At 38.3% G+C, this 12,257-nt stretch overlaps 1 long non-coding RNA gene and 1 other non-coding gene across 2 annotated transcripts; one reads left to right on the forward strand and one right to left on the reverse strand.

Moving 5' to 3' along the window:
* The first annotated feature begins 1,347 nt into the window (after positions 1-1,347).
* On the forward strand, positions 1,348-3,887 carry LOC120255405. Its single transcript, XR_005535001.1, has 3 exons — positions 1,348-1,478; positions 1,849-1,920; positions 3,694-3,887. It is a non-coding gene; the product is annotated as an uncharacterized LOC120255405 (long non-coding RNA).
* An 8,056-nt stretch (positions 3,888-11,943) lies between these two features.
* Positions 11,944-12,050, reverse strand: LOC120255408. The gene has a single exon (XR_005535003.1). It is a non-coding gene; the product is annotated as a small nucleolar RNA R71 (small nucleolar RNA).
* Between the last annotated feature and the right edge of the window lie 207 nt (positions 12,051-12,257).

A 12,257-nucleotide genomic window follows, 5' to 3' on the forward strand; every position in this document is an offset into this window, starting at 1 on the left:
GGCATCCTGTCACAGTGCATGTTAGAATCAATTCATTGTGTTCATTAGACACCACAGTTAATCTCCCCTTCTTTGATACCACTTGAATGGGGTTGACCCAAGGACTGTCTGAAATTGGATAGATTATCTAAGCATCCAGGAGCTTTTTTGCTTCCTTTTTTACCACCTCCAGCATATTTGGATTCAATCTCCTTTGGGGCTGCACTCTTGGTCTTGTGTTGCCTTCCATTAGAATTTTGTGTTTACAGAAAAACGGAATAATTCCTTTGATGTCTAAAATGCTCGAAGCAATCGCCTTTTTGTGTTTATGTAACATAGTTACTAGCCTTTCCTTTTGAGCTTCCTTCAGTATTAAGGATATTATAACCGGTAGTTTAGAGCCTTCTTCCAAGAGCACATACTCCAAGTGTTCGAGTAATTCTTTTAATTTGACATCATGTTGATTGGGAGGTAAAGAATGCGGACCCACACTAACTTTGCTAACCTGATAGTCAATGTCTTTCTGTTCTGCAAGTAATTGTGATTCCATAATGCATATTGGCTATTTCTCTATACCTTCGAGGGTGTCGCCTATTCCATCAATCATGTGATTGCCCCTGCTAATAATGACTGACATTGCTTGTTCCATATTCAGTTTGTGCCCCTGATCATCCTGATGAATTCCTAATTTAGTGCTTACGAATTGATCCTACTATATCATCTATTCATGGAAGTCACCTATCATTCCTTCCAATTCTGACTCCTCATTATGGCAGTTAAAGTCCTATGATCAATAGGGGAGGAACAACCCCTTAGAATGGTATTTATCTGCTCCATAATGTTAATCTGACAAATAGATCACTGCTTAGGAATATCTCACCCAAAAGTTCCTAGGAAGTGTATGTGTGATCCTTCATAAGAGAAAAGAGGGGAAAAAATTAATTTAAGAACAATAAGCGGAATAAGTGGGGTGTGCCGGCCTTTTTCCTGCTTCCTTGCTTTGTTTTCAACTCATTCCTTGTGTGTATCTTTGGTGTGTGAGTGCTCTTGGTGGTCTTTTGGTTTTAGGAATTAAGTTGGGGTCAAGTGAAGGCAAGAAAAGGTGGGAAAAATGCTTAAAAGTTAGCCCAAGGCCTTGTGGCCTCACTTGGGGGGCACAAGAGAGCCCACAAAGCCTCTTTGGGAGCCTCATAGCCTCTCTTGCGGCCACAAGGGAGCCCATGAAGCTTTTATAGATTTCTTCATGGCCTTCCTTGCGGCTGCAAGGAAGCCTATGAAGGGAACTCGATGGTGGGGTTCCTAGGGCTTAAAAAGCCCATCATGCCCTTCTATTTTGCCCCTTCTTCTCATTCTTTTTCTACCCTTTTCTTCCCCTCTTTAGACATTCTTTTTCCACTCTTAAATCCTCTCTTACCTTGTCTTTTATTTATAGTTAGAAGCTTGGAGATCTCTTCCCCATCCCTTATGAAGGTTTTTCTTGAGTTTTAAGGAGCTTGAAGGTATGGTTCTTCTCCTTCTTCTTCCCTTCTCTCTTGTGGTATTTCTTTGAGTCTATTTGGTGGAAAATCCTTGGTGAGGGATTGTTCTTGAGTATAGAGTCTTGATTGGTTGTATTTCCCTGGTTTGGTGAAGGATTGAGAGAGATTTTGCATCTCCTAGGTTAGAGTTACTATAGCACTTGTGAGTTTTCCTTGTTTTCTTGATTTATTTGGCTTAGAGTGAGACCTAACTCTCTAGAATCTCTTTAGTGGCCTGACGTTTAGTTGAGCAAACCCTAGAGTTGATTAGGGTTGTTTGGTAGAAGAAACCTAGGGTTTCTTGGTTGGCTTTTGTGCTAACAATTGTTGGTGTTTGTTTTGCTTTGTCAAGGAGAAAAAGGGTTGATTTGAAGCAAAGAGCTAACCAAGGACTTGCATTCAAGGAAGCAAAATTGTGAAAGTTGTGAGTGGGATTATTAGCATAATTCTATTAGGAAAATACCAATAATTATATATATATTTCATTTCATGAAAAGCTTTATTAGTTTTATACTTGAATTTCATTTCTTTGATTTTTGGTTTATTTATTGTTGAAAGCTCTTGAGAATGTCTTCTTTGGTATTTTAGAACTAAACTTGGATCTTTTTCAAGTTTATTCTCAAATTTTGCAAGAGTATCATACTTGTTTTGATAACTTTATTTTTGGAACATAGTTTTCAAAGTGAATGTTTGAGACTTTTGTTTTGACATTAAATGAGTTTATGCAAATTACTTATGCAACATATTTTTGTAATATTGTTGATGTTATCATTGAAATGAGTACTCAAGGGTTTTGTTCCAAATAATGCTTATTTTATGAAAAAGGTATCTATTTGAGATATTATGATCAGTTTAATCACTTTTGAAGTGGTAGTTGATTATGTAAGAGATTATGAAATCATGGTGAGATCCCTACAATTGTACTGATCTATTCATTATGCCTATGGTTGTAAATTGTTTGTTGTTTGGATGGTGACATGGGGGGTGGGGGATCCCCGATGACGTCTACTGAGTAAGAAGTAGATGGTTTCCACGGGGCGACCTAGTTGAGGTGGCGTGGAAAAACCATCAAACCGGTTATGCCATTTTAGGTGGGAGCATAGAATCCTAACTTGGATATTATTGGGTTGTTTCGAGTCACCACACGGTCTTCCCAGTGGCCAACGCCAAGAGATGCTTATCTTGGTGACTCCAAACCTAACCAAGGCCCCGGTTAACGATGGAGGGTTTTAGATGCTATATATTGTCTTCATTTATATCGATTTATTTATTCTTAAAACTCTGGTATATTTGAGTTATTGAAAAGAATGCATATTTCTGGAATGGTGTTTGGTTTTAAATCGTTGATGTTTTAAAAAGGTTATTATTGGTATATTACTTATGCAAACCCGATTTCTTGTTTCACCGTTAGTACTTATGCTATCTTTGTTATTGTTAAACTTATGAGACATTAACCATGTTAGAATTGGTAAAATTTGTATTTTATAGTTTCTATAATTATATTTAATTTGGGTTGTTCTGATTTATTTGTAGTATTGAAAAGTTTGGTTTAATGTTAAACTTATTTTATAGTTTAAACTTATGCTTAGTAAATTTTTAGTTTTGATTTATAAACTAGTTGGGGTAGAAAGCTCTCTCTGAACTTTCTTCTATAGTATGATGTTGAAGATTTCTGTTATATGATATTTATATTCATATACATACATATATGTTCTAAATTGTTGGTTTTATTGGTGAAACATTATTTGGATGTTTTAAATCATGTATTTTGGTAACCTTTAAGTATTATTTAGTGGTATTTGAAAGAGTTTTATTGTTGTGGATTCTGAAACTTGTATTATGTAATTGTTATTCTTATATTTGGAACCATTTCTAATTTTTATGTTGTATGGTGAAAGCTTGCCCTAATGTTTAACTCATCTTGTAATTTGAGCCCTGTGTTTTGACTTTTGGGAATTTAATGTTGTAAAATCCTAATTTTGGTAAAAAGGTTTTCTTGGTGCTATCTTGTTATTTTGTTGAGTTAAAGACAGTTATTATATGAAAATTTGTTTTAAGCAAGTTATATTATTAGCAAAGTATTTATTTTGGTGATTTATGATTATCATATTTTGGTATATTTTTGGTGGAGTTGTGCTAACCCCCCTTACTGAGTAATTATGGTTAGCACAACTCAGTACCTCTTTCTTCTTCTTAGGCTTTTGCAGGTAGTAAGTGAGGAGGTGCGGCTGCGTGCTGAGCATTTGCTACCTCCCAATCTTCTGTATATCTTTTCAGTTCATGTATGTTTATTTTTGGTCATGCACATGTGTGTTTGAGTCTTGTATCAACAAGTATGTATAGAACTCTGTTGCATGGTGTTGTATTTAAACAACTCTTAAACTCTTAGTATATCAGCTTTGTTGTTATTGTTGTTAGTGTTGCTTCCCTGTGCATTTGTGAACTTACTCAGGATTGTCATGTTGATTGTAGCGTCCCGTGGGCTTATGGGTCAGGGCGTGACAATAAGAAAATAGGAATGAAACTAAAAAAATCAAAAATAAGAAAAGAAATATTCACAAAATTGAACAATATAAACAAAAATAGATCGCTAGAATCCTAATGTTCGTAAAAGTTGACAGTCCCTGGCAATAGCGCCAAAAACTTCATGCACTCTCCGCAAGTGTATGAATCATAACAAGTAATAAAGTAATACCCTGTGAAGGGTAGGGTTATCAAACCACAAGGACTGGACTTCTAGTACTAATTACTCCTTTAATGTCTAGTAGATCAAGAAAAGGTTGGTAGAAAGAATCACTAAACAAGAGTAAAAAGATAATGCTGAAACTATTAAGTTGACTAGGATCGAGTTTTCAACAAAAAGAGAGCAATGCCTCGGATAATCCCTATGTGCTTTAGTGTATTGTTGAAACCCGATTACTTTAAAACTTCCTAATTTTTTAGTACCGGAGGTTTTACACTTTCTCCACTTGGTGTGAAATGTTTTATTTTTTGCTTGAGGACAAGCAAAAGCTTAAGTGTGTGGGAATTTGATGAGTGTACAACATTATAATATTTCATTTCACTTTGTACACTCATTTGGCTTGAATTAGGATTATATTATGGAATTCAATGCTAAATCTTGTGTGCCCTATATTCTGAAGCTTTAGGCAGTACTTAAAGATGGGGGAGAACCAAAAGAAGAAATTTAGACATTAAATGAAGAAGTTAGAGCTTGAGATAACCCTTTGAGTGTGTATACTGGAAATGCATGGGGTGTCGAAGTATTATATGCCAAAAGGTAGGATGGTTGAATCCATAGGGACTAGAGAGTACTAGTACTAGCTATTCTTCTACTATCTAACCAAATAATAATAGAGAAAGAATGAAGCTAAACTAACAAAAATGAGATTGGACTAGAATCACATGTGATAAGTGCTTGTGTGATAAGAATGCAAAATGTTATTTCCTTATGATGAGCATTACTTTTACCAGGTTTTAGCGCTAATATGTGTGCATTTGTGTTACTTTCATGCATATTGGGTTGTGAAGCCGAATGTTAAAGAAAGAATCCAATGTAGATCATGAATGCACTATTTGGAGGAAATCTTGTGAAGGATCAAACGTGAAGACATAAGTCGAGTTCAAGATGCGAGAATGCGTGCCAACCTTTGTGTATTCAAGTTAGCATAATGATTTGGAGGGGTACAAAGGCAGCCACATTCGAGTATCCTGGCTTGTGCATTAATAGCAAGATCTTCACCGATGAAGCCGTTGTTGAAGAAGCAAAGCGATCTATGACGTAAATGTGTGCCCATTTATATTACCTCGATGAAAACACTGTAGCCCCGATTTCAGCATTGTTTTCTCCATCTTTTCCCCAACTTAAGAGAGGACGGCGGCTAGGGTTTGGAGAGGTATTGGCTAGGGATTGGGAGAGGTTCTACAACTCTAACATCACGCTCCATTTGGAAGAAGGTTAGTGGGAGAGTTTTCATCGGCACCGATCCGGCGAGGTGTATCCTAGGCCGGACAAAGGGACCCTTGGACGAGTAAAGGCTTCTTCACAAGACCATCGTCACAACTACCAAGGAGGTTTTCTATGGATTACTTGTTTTTAGATTCGATTTTATTAATTGTAGCTAGCTCCATAGAGAGCTAAACCCCCCTAGTGGGTACTTGGATTTGTGAACCCTAGGATGTATTTGTTTTATTAAACCTTGTTATATTGCTTTCATTAATTGATGTGTTAATTGAGTTCCAATCTTGTATGCTTGATTGTTTGAATACTCCCTTAGAGTGACACTAGGGTTGGGAGTTCTTTTTGGCAACCCTTATGAGTGAGTGACACACCACGAGAGTTAGACAAAGCTAGATTGGAGAGGGTTGAGAGGGTGAGTCGAGAGGTAGCGGAGCATCCCTTTTCCCCTCCGGTGTGATTCATCCTACCTCCATTTTCTCAAGTTCTTTGCGGTCATAGTAGAGTGAATGGGCTAAGGGATGACCTTCCACTAGAGCTTAGTTACAGAGGCAACGGAGTGAAGTGTTGAAGTGATTTTAGCACCTAGGGCTTAATTGTGACTAGGGACCTTTCACCTGGACCAAACGGTTAGGTATACATCTAGGAAGAGGATTTATCACTTGGAATCCCTACAACTCATTGCGATTCTATACGAGTGCGAGGTTGTGAGATTGTTTAATTTCTCCTCCGGGACATTTATAGAGTTAGGCATGGTTGACCTTAGATTTGGGATCATGTATTGAAGGATCTCCATGACTCATTAATGCATTAGTTAGAAAGCATATTAGAGGGTTTTTGTACTTGAAACGAGTGTCCTAGGCGGAACAATATCTGGGTACTCCCATTTATATCGATTGCCTTACCTCTCCTTTACTTGTGCCTTCTCTCTTGTCTCTTTTAATTTTGTTTACATTACATCTTGTTACACAACTATTATTCACTTTTCGCTTAGTTAAGAAACAACTCAAGTATTTTTATTCCCTACTCCATGTGGATACGATTCCCACTCATCTGGGATTTATTACTTCAACAAACCCGTGCACTTGCAGGACATACACAAGGGGCATTGTCAACATGTAATTAGCATACAAGGGAGTTTCACACAAGAAAATGGTGTAAATGGACAAGGAATCCCCCTAGGACTTCACTAAGGCACCAGACATAACTAATGCTTCCTAATTAAGACAAGTTGGGTCACAAGTATCCTAAGACACCGGTCCCTTTCTCAAGTTGACCAATGGCCAGTCCAATAGGAGGCTCTAGCGGTGATCTCTCTCATCGCCTCACACCACCTTTGATTGCCAAAATTAGGTTAAGAACTCTCTTGAGACAAGTAACCCCTAATCCTATACAAACTCTGGCGGTGATCTTTTTCTTCACTAGGGTTCACATGATTTCTTAATGCTCATAGGAGTGTGAAGGTAGGTGTGATCAAATCAAAGAGGAAAAGGGCTCTCCTCTACCTAAGGTTTAACCTTCTCCAACCTTGGTAGATCTAATCCTAGTGGTGATCTCTTTCGTCACTAAAGTAAATCAAACATACAATTGAGCTCTCGCTAATATGGATTGTATGGCATTAGAAATACAAGGACAAAACTCAACAGACAACTCAAATTAAGGAAAAACAAAAGTAAATCATAAAAATCTACAAATCTTAGGGTTCATCCAAGTCTAAATACACGAATGAGTTAGTTACTCATGATAGAGAAACACATACACACTTTACCAAGGAATTAAAATACATAAAAAGAAGTAGAAAACTCCCTCTAAGCTCGTTATCCTCCTCGAGTGAACAGTAACTCCTAAGATCTATTGACGATGCCATCGAGATCTCTCCACGTGGGCTCCATTGATGCCCTTGGACTTCTTGTACTCGATTTCCTCTTGGTGGAGATGTGAGATCTTGGCTCAAAATGGCCGCCAAGGGTGGCCAAAATCCTCCCAAGCCCTAGCTTTCTCAAGTCAAGAAAACCGCCCAAGCAAAATTTTATCCAAAAGTCCTCCAAGCTAAATTAAAAAGATTAAAATTAGGCAACTCCACGGACGTGGAGTGCTTCCGATGATCGTGGTGCTCTCTGTCATTTTTGCCTCGATCAACTATAGTATTGTGCTATGGTAACTACACTACAGCAATCTCGCTATGGTGCTGTGCACGAATACGGCTATGAATTATGTTGTATGAACTCCAATGAATGTGTGGTTGGTGATGTGATCATTTGTTGCCCACAATGGGCCTATTTTATGCTCAAGTACCCTAAATTTGTTTCACATAGCCAACTTTGCTCTTGCGAGCTCACTCACATCTTAGTTGGCTAATGAACGTAAAAACACAAAATGAGCATATACAACTGATAAAAGTAATGCTAAATCTATGTATGATATTAACTTATAATATATACAAACAAGAACTTATTAGAGCTCTCTTAAAATCGTTTGAAAAAGGACAAGGCAAACCGAATGGCTTACTGGCAGCATACGGCTTGATTTATAGCCACAAGCACTTTCTAGAGAACCTTTCGGACATGCTTATACTCGTAAGGAGAAGTTCAAAGCCAAATCAGAGGACCTTATAGGCAGGACTTATACCAGTAAGGATGCTCATAAGGACCATCCATAGGAGCTTATGACCAGAGCTTATGGCAGTAAGGGTGGTCGTAAGGGATAACACAGTGGAGCTTACAGTCTAGCACTTATGGCCATTAGATCAACCATAATATAAATAGAAGACCTTACAGATGAGACTTACGGCTATTAGTGATCCTGTAAGGCTCATGAGCCATCTTCTCCAACTCCTTATGGCCATGTCCTTATGCCCATAAGCAACCCGTAAGCAGCCAAATATAAATAGATATGATGAGGATTTTAGGGCATTCTTGAGTTTTTCTTGGAACATTTTTAGAGGAAAAGCTTAGGGAAGAAGGAGACGAATCTCTAGGGCTCAAAGAGTGATTCTAAAGGAGATTTAGATCCACATTCAAGGGGAAAATAGATCTTAGCAGGGAAGCTCACCTTGGCGACCAGCGTGGAAGCTTTCCTAGGGTTTCTTTGGCGAATCACCTATGACACGATTGAGAAGTGGTGTTTTTTCATGTTTTTTAATGTCTATCATCATGTCTTTCTTGTGAATTATTGCCCTCCACTAATGGAGGGCTAATTTGTAGATGCTTGGGCACAGTTGAACTCTAGTGTTTACTCTTTGGCATTGGTTGTTTGATTCATGTAATTTACTTTTTTTTTTTATTGTAATCCATTCTATTTGAGTCTAATTGCTTGTTTGAATGCTTTATTGCGATTATGGTGAAAGCCCTAGTTGTCCTTCCCAATGTTCTTTGTGATGAGAATAAATTCTCACTGACACACCTCTTACATGCGTGTACTATAAGTGAATGGGTGTCAAAATAATAAAGTACATAATGGATCAGGTAGTCGAATCCAAAGGGAATGAAAGTATTAGTAATGATTACTTCTAAGTTATCTAGTTAAAATCAAGAATATGATAAAATGAACTTAATCATCAGAATATAAATGTCACAAGGAAACAAGAAAAAGTAAAAATGAGGGAGATCTCAATCAATAAAAGTAAGGTACCTAGCTAATGCTGTCTGTAGGATTTAACGTTAAGCATAAGATTCACAAAGTGTTTCTAAACCGAGTTTATCAAGTCAAGAAAATTCAAGAATAATCAATCCCTATCTCCAGATCACCGATACTAGTCCCCTACAAGGTCCTGGTGGGGAAATTACTAAATCTCAACACCTCACACCATATATGACCACAATAAACTCTAGGGATTCCTAAGAGTACATCCAATTCCTAAGGATCGATCTAATCCTACTTCTAGATGAAATATCCCTAAAACCTACAAGGTCCTGGCGGAGAAATTCCTTAATCTCAACACCTCACACCAAATATGGTTGCATAAAAACAAAGGAATATGGAGATAGAATGAGCTAATTAAAGGGGAAAATGAACACTCCACTATCTCATGATTCACCCTCTCAACCCTTTTCAATCTTGAGGTTCTAGCCCTAATGGAGACCTCTCTCTCACCAAGACAAATAAATCATGCAAACCAATCAACCATAAGATCAATAAGGAAAGCAAGTAATAAGAAAGCAACATCAAAACTCAATTAAACTAGGATTTAATAGAAAACACCAAGTAAGTTGATCAGTGTTTGTGTATTAGTAATACGAAGTATTCTTTTCTTATGATGAGCATTACTTTTATCAGGTTTTAGCGCTAATACATGTGTATTTGTGATACTTTCATGCATGTAGGTTTGTGAAGCTAAGTATTAACAAAAGAAGCCCATGTAGATTGTGAATGCACTATTTGGTGGAATCTTTAAAGGAACAAGCGCGAAGCCACAAGTTAGGTTCGAAGATACGTGAATGTGTGCCAATCTCCATGTATTCAAGCAATTACAATGAGTTGGAGGGGCACGAAGGCAGCCGCATTTGCGTATCCCGACTTGTGCATTGAAAGTAAGATCTTCACCAATGAGGTTTTTTGTTGAAGAAGCGTCACCAACTACGGCATAGACGTATGCCTGTTTATGTTGCCTCAATGAAAAATGTGGAATCAGGAGTGTTTTGGCAGGGTATTGCAGTAGGTTACTATAGCAAATCACTGTTTGACACCGCGCTTCTCTTAGAAGAAGGTTATTGGAGAGCTATCATTGGCATCGATCCGGCGAGGTGTGCCCTAGGTCGGACAAGGGGACCTTTGGAGAAGAAGAGGCTACTCCACAAGACTATTGACACGAATACCGAGGAGGTTTTGCTATGGATTACTTGTTTTTACTTTCTATTTCATTATTGATTGTATCTTGCTCCATGGAGAGCTAAACTCCCTAGTGGGTATTTAGATTTTGGAAACCCTAGGATGTTTTTGTTTCATTGACCTTTTATTATGCTTTCCTTAATTGATGTCTCTAATTGAGTTCTAATCTTGAATGCTTGTTGAATGATTTCTCCCTTAGGGTGAAACTAGGATTGAGAGACCATCTTGGTAACCATTATGGATGAGTGACACACCATGAAGATTAGACAAAGCAAGGTTGGAGAGGGTCGAAAGGGTGAGTCGCGAGGTAGCGGAGCGTCCCTTTTCCCTCCCAATGTGATGTATCCTATCTCCACGTTCCAAGAGTTCTTTGCGGTCATAGTAGAGTGAAGGACTAAGGGATGAACTCTGCTGAGGCTTAGTTGCGATAGCAACAGAGTGAAGTCTTGAAGTGACTTTAGCACCTGGGTTTTAATTGTAACTAGAGATCTTTCGCCTGGACCAAAAGGTTAGATCTACACATAGGAATAGGGTTTGTCACTTGGAATCCCTACAGCATCTTGTAACTTTACACAGTGTGAGGTGTTGAAATTGTTTGATTTCTCCGTCGGGGCATAGTGTAGAGTTAGTCACGGTTGACCTTAGGTTTTGGACCGTGTATTCAAGGATGTCCATGACTCATTAAGCATCAATTAGGAGATATAATAGTTGATCTTGCAATTGAAACATTAGTCCTAGGGGAGGATTGTCCGAGTACCCCACTTCTATCGACTGCCTTTATTCTCACTTATTTGTGCCTCTCATTCTTGTTTCTTTTATTTCTTTTTACATTACATTTCATCAACATAATCATTGTTCATTTTCACTTGGTTAACTAGCAATCTTAGTATTTTTATTCCCTACTCCCTGTGGATACGATACCCCACTCACCTGGGATTTATTACTTCGACAAACCTGTGCACTTGCGGGTAACACGCAAGGGGCATTGCCAAGTTTTTGGCACCGTTACCGGGGTGTAGGCATTTAGAGATACTTTGCACTTTGTTATCTTAGCTATTCGTTATTCATTCTATTCCATATTTTCTTATTCTATCATCATTCTGATTTTGTTTTCTTCTTTTTTTGGTGCACCTCTAGGTTATGACCCGAGGGAACCCCTCGTCAATTATTGAAGGAGATCCCGAACTTGAACATACACTCAGAAGAGGAGGAAAAGAACATGTGCAAGAACCATCAAATCTAGGTGAGGTTGAAGGTGAAGGGTCAGAAAATATGGCAGAACAGAATGATCAACAGAGAACGCTTTCCAATTATGCCAGACCTTCAGTTTTGGGCACACAATCTAGCATTGTGCGGTCCCCAATTACAGCTAAATATTTTGAGCTAAAACTAGCATTCATCCAGATGATATAACACTCAGCACATTTTAATGTCTTGGCAGATAAGGATCCAAACAACCACATAGAGAACTTTTTGGAGGTGTGCGACATGCTCAAGATCAATGGAGTTACGGATGGTTCTATTAGATTGAGGGCCTTCCCATTTTCCTTGAAGGGGAGAGCGAAGCAGTGGCTACACTCATTACCTAGAGCAATAATCACTTCATGGGAGAAGATGGTGGAAGCTTTTCTTGCCTGATATTTCACTCTCGAAAAATCTGTAAAGCTTAAGAATGAGATTTCTTCCTTCATGCAAATGGAATTGGAGTCTTTATTTGAGGCATGGAAAATGTTCAAGGAACTTCTGTGAAAATGTCCCAAACATGTTTTTCCAGAGTGGATGATCTTTCAGACTTTTTACAATGGTTTGAACCCAAGTACAAGACAGTTACTTGATGCAGCAGCAGGGGGTACCTTAGGTAGCAAGACCCCCGGAGAAACCCTGTAGCTAATTGAAGAAATAGGTTTGAATAGCTACTAATAGAATGATAGGGAGAAGAAGAAAGTGGCCGCCAACCATGAGATTGATGCAATTAC

This window comes from Dioscorea cayenensis, unplaced genomic scaffold, assembly GCF_009730915.1.
Source record: "Dioscorea cayenensis subsp. rotundata cultivar TDr96_F1 unplaced genomic scaffold, TDr96_F1_v2_PseudoChromosome.rev07_lg8_w22 25.fasta BLBR01000984.1, whole genome shotgun sequence".
NCBI classification, from domain to species: domain Eukaryota; kingdom Viridiplantae; phylum Streptophyta; class Magnoliopsida; order Dioscoreales; family Dioscoreaceae; genus Dioscorea; species Dioscorea cayenensis.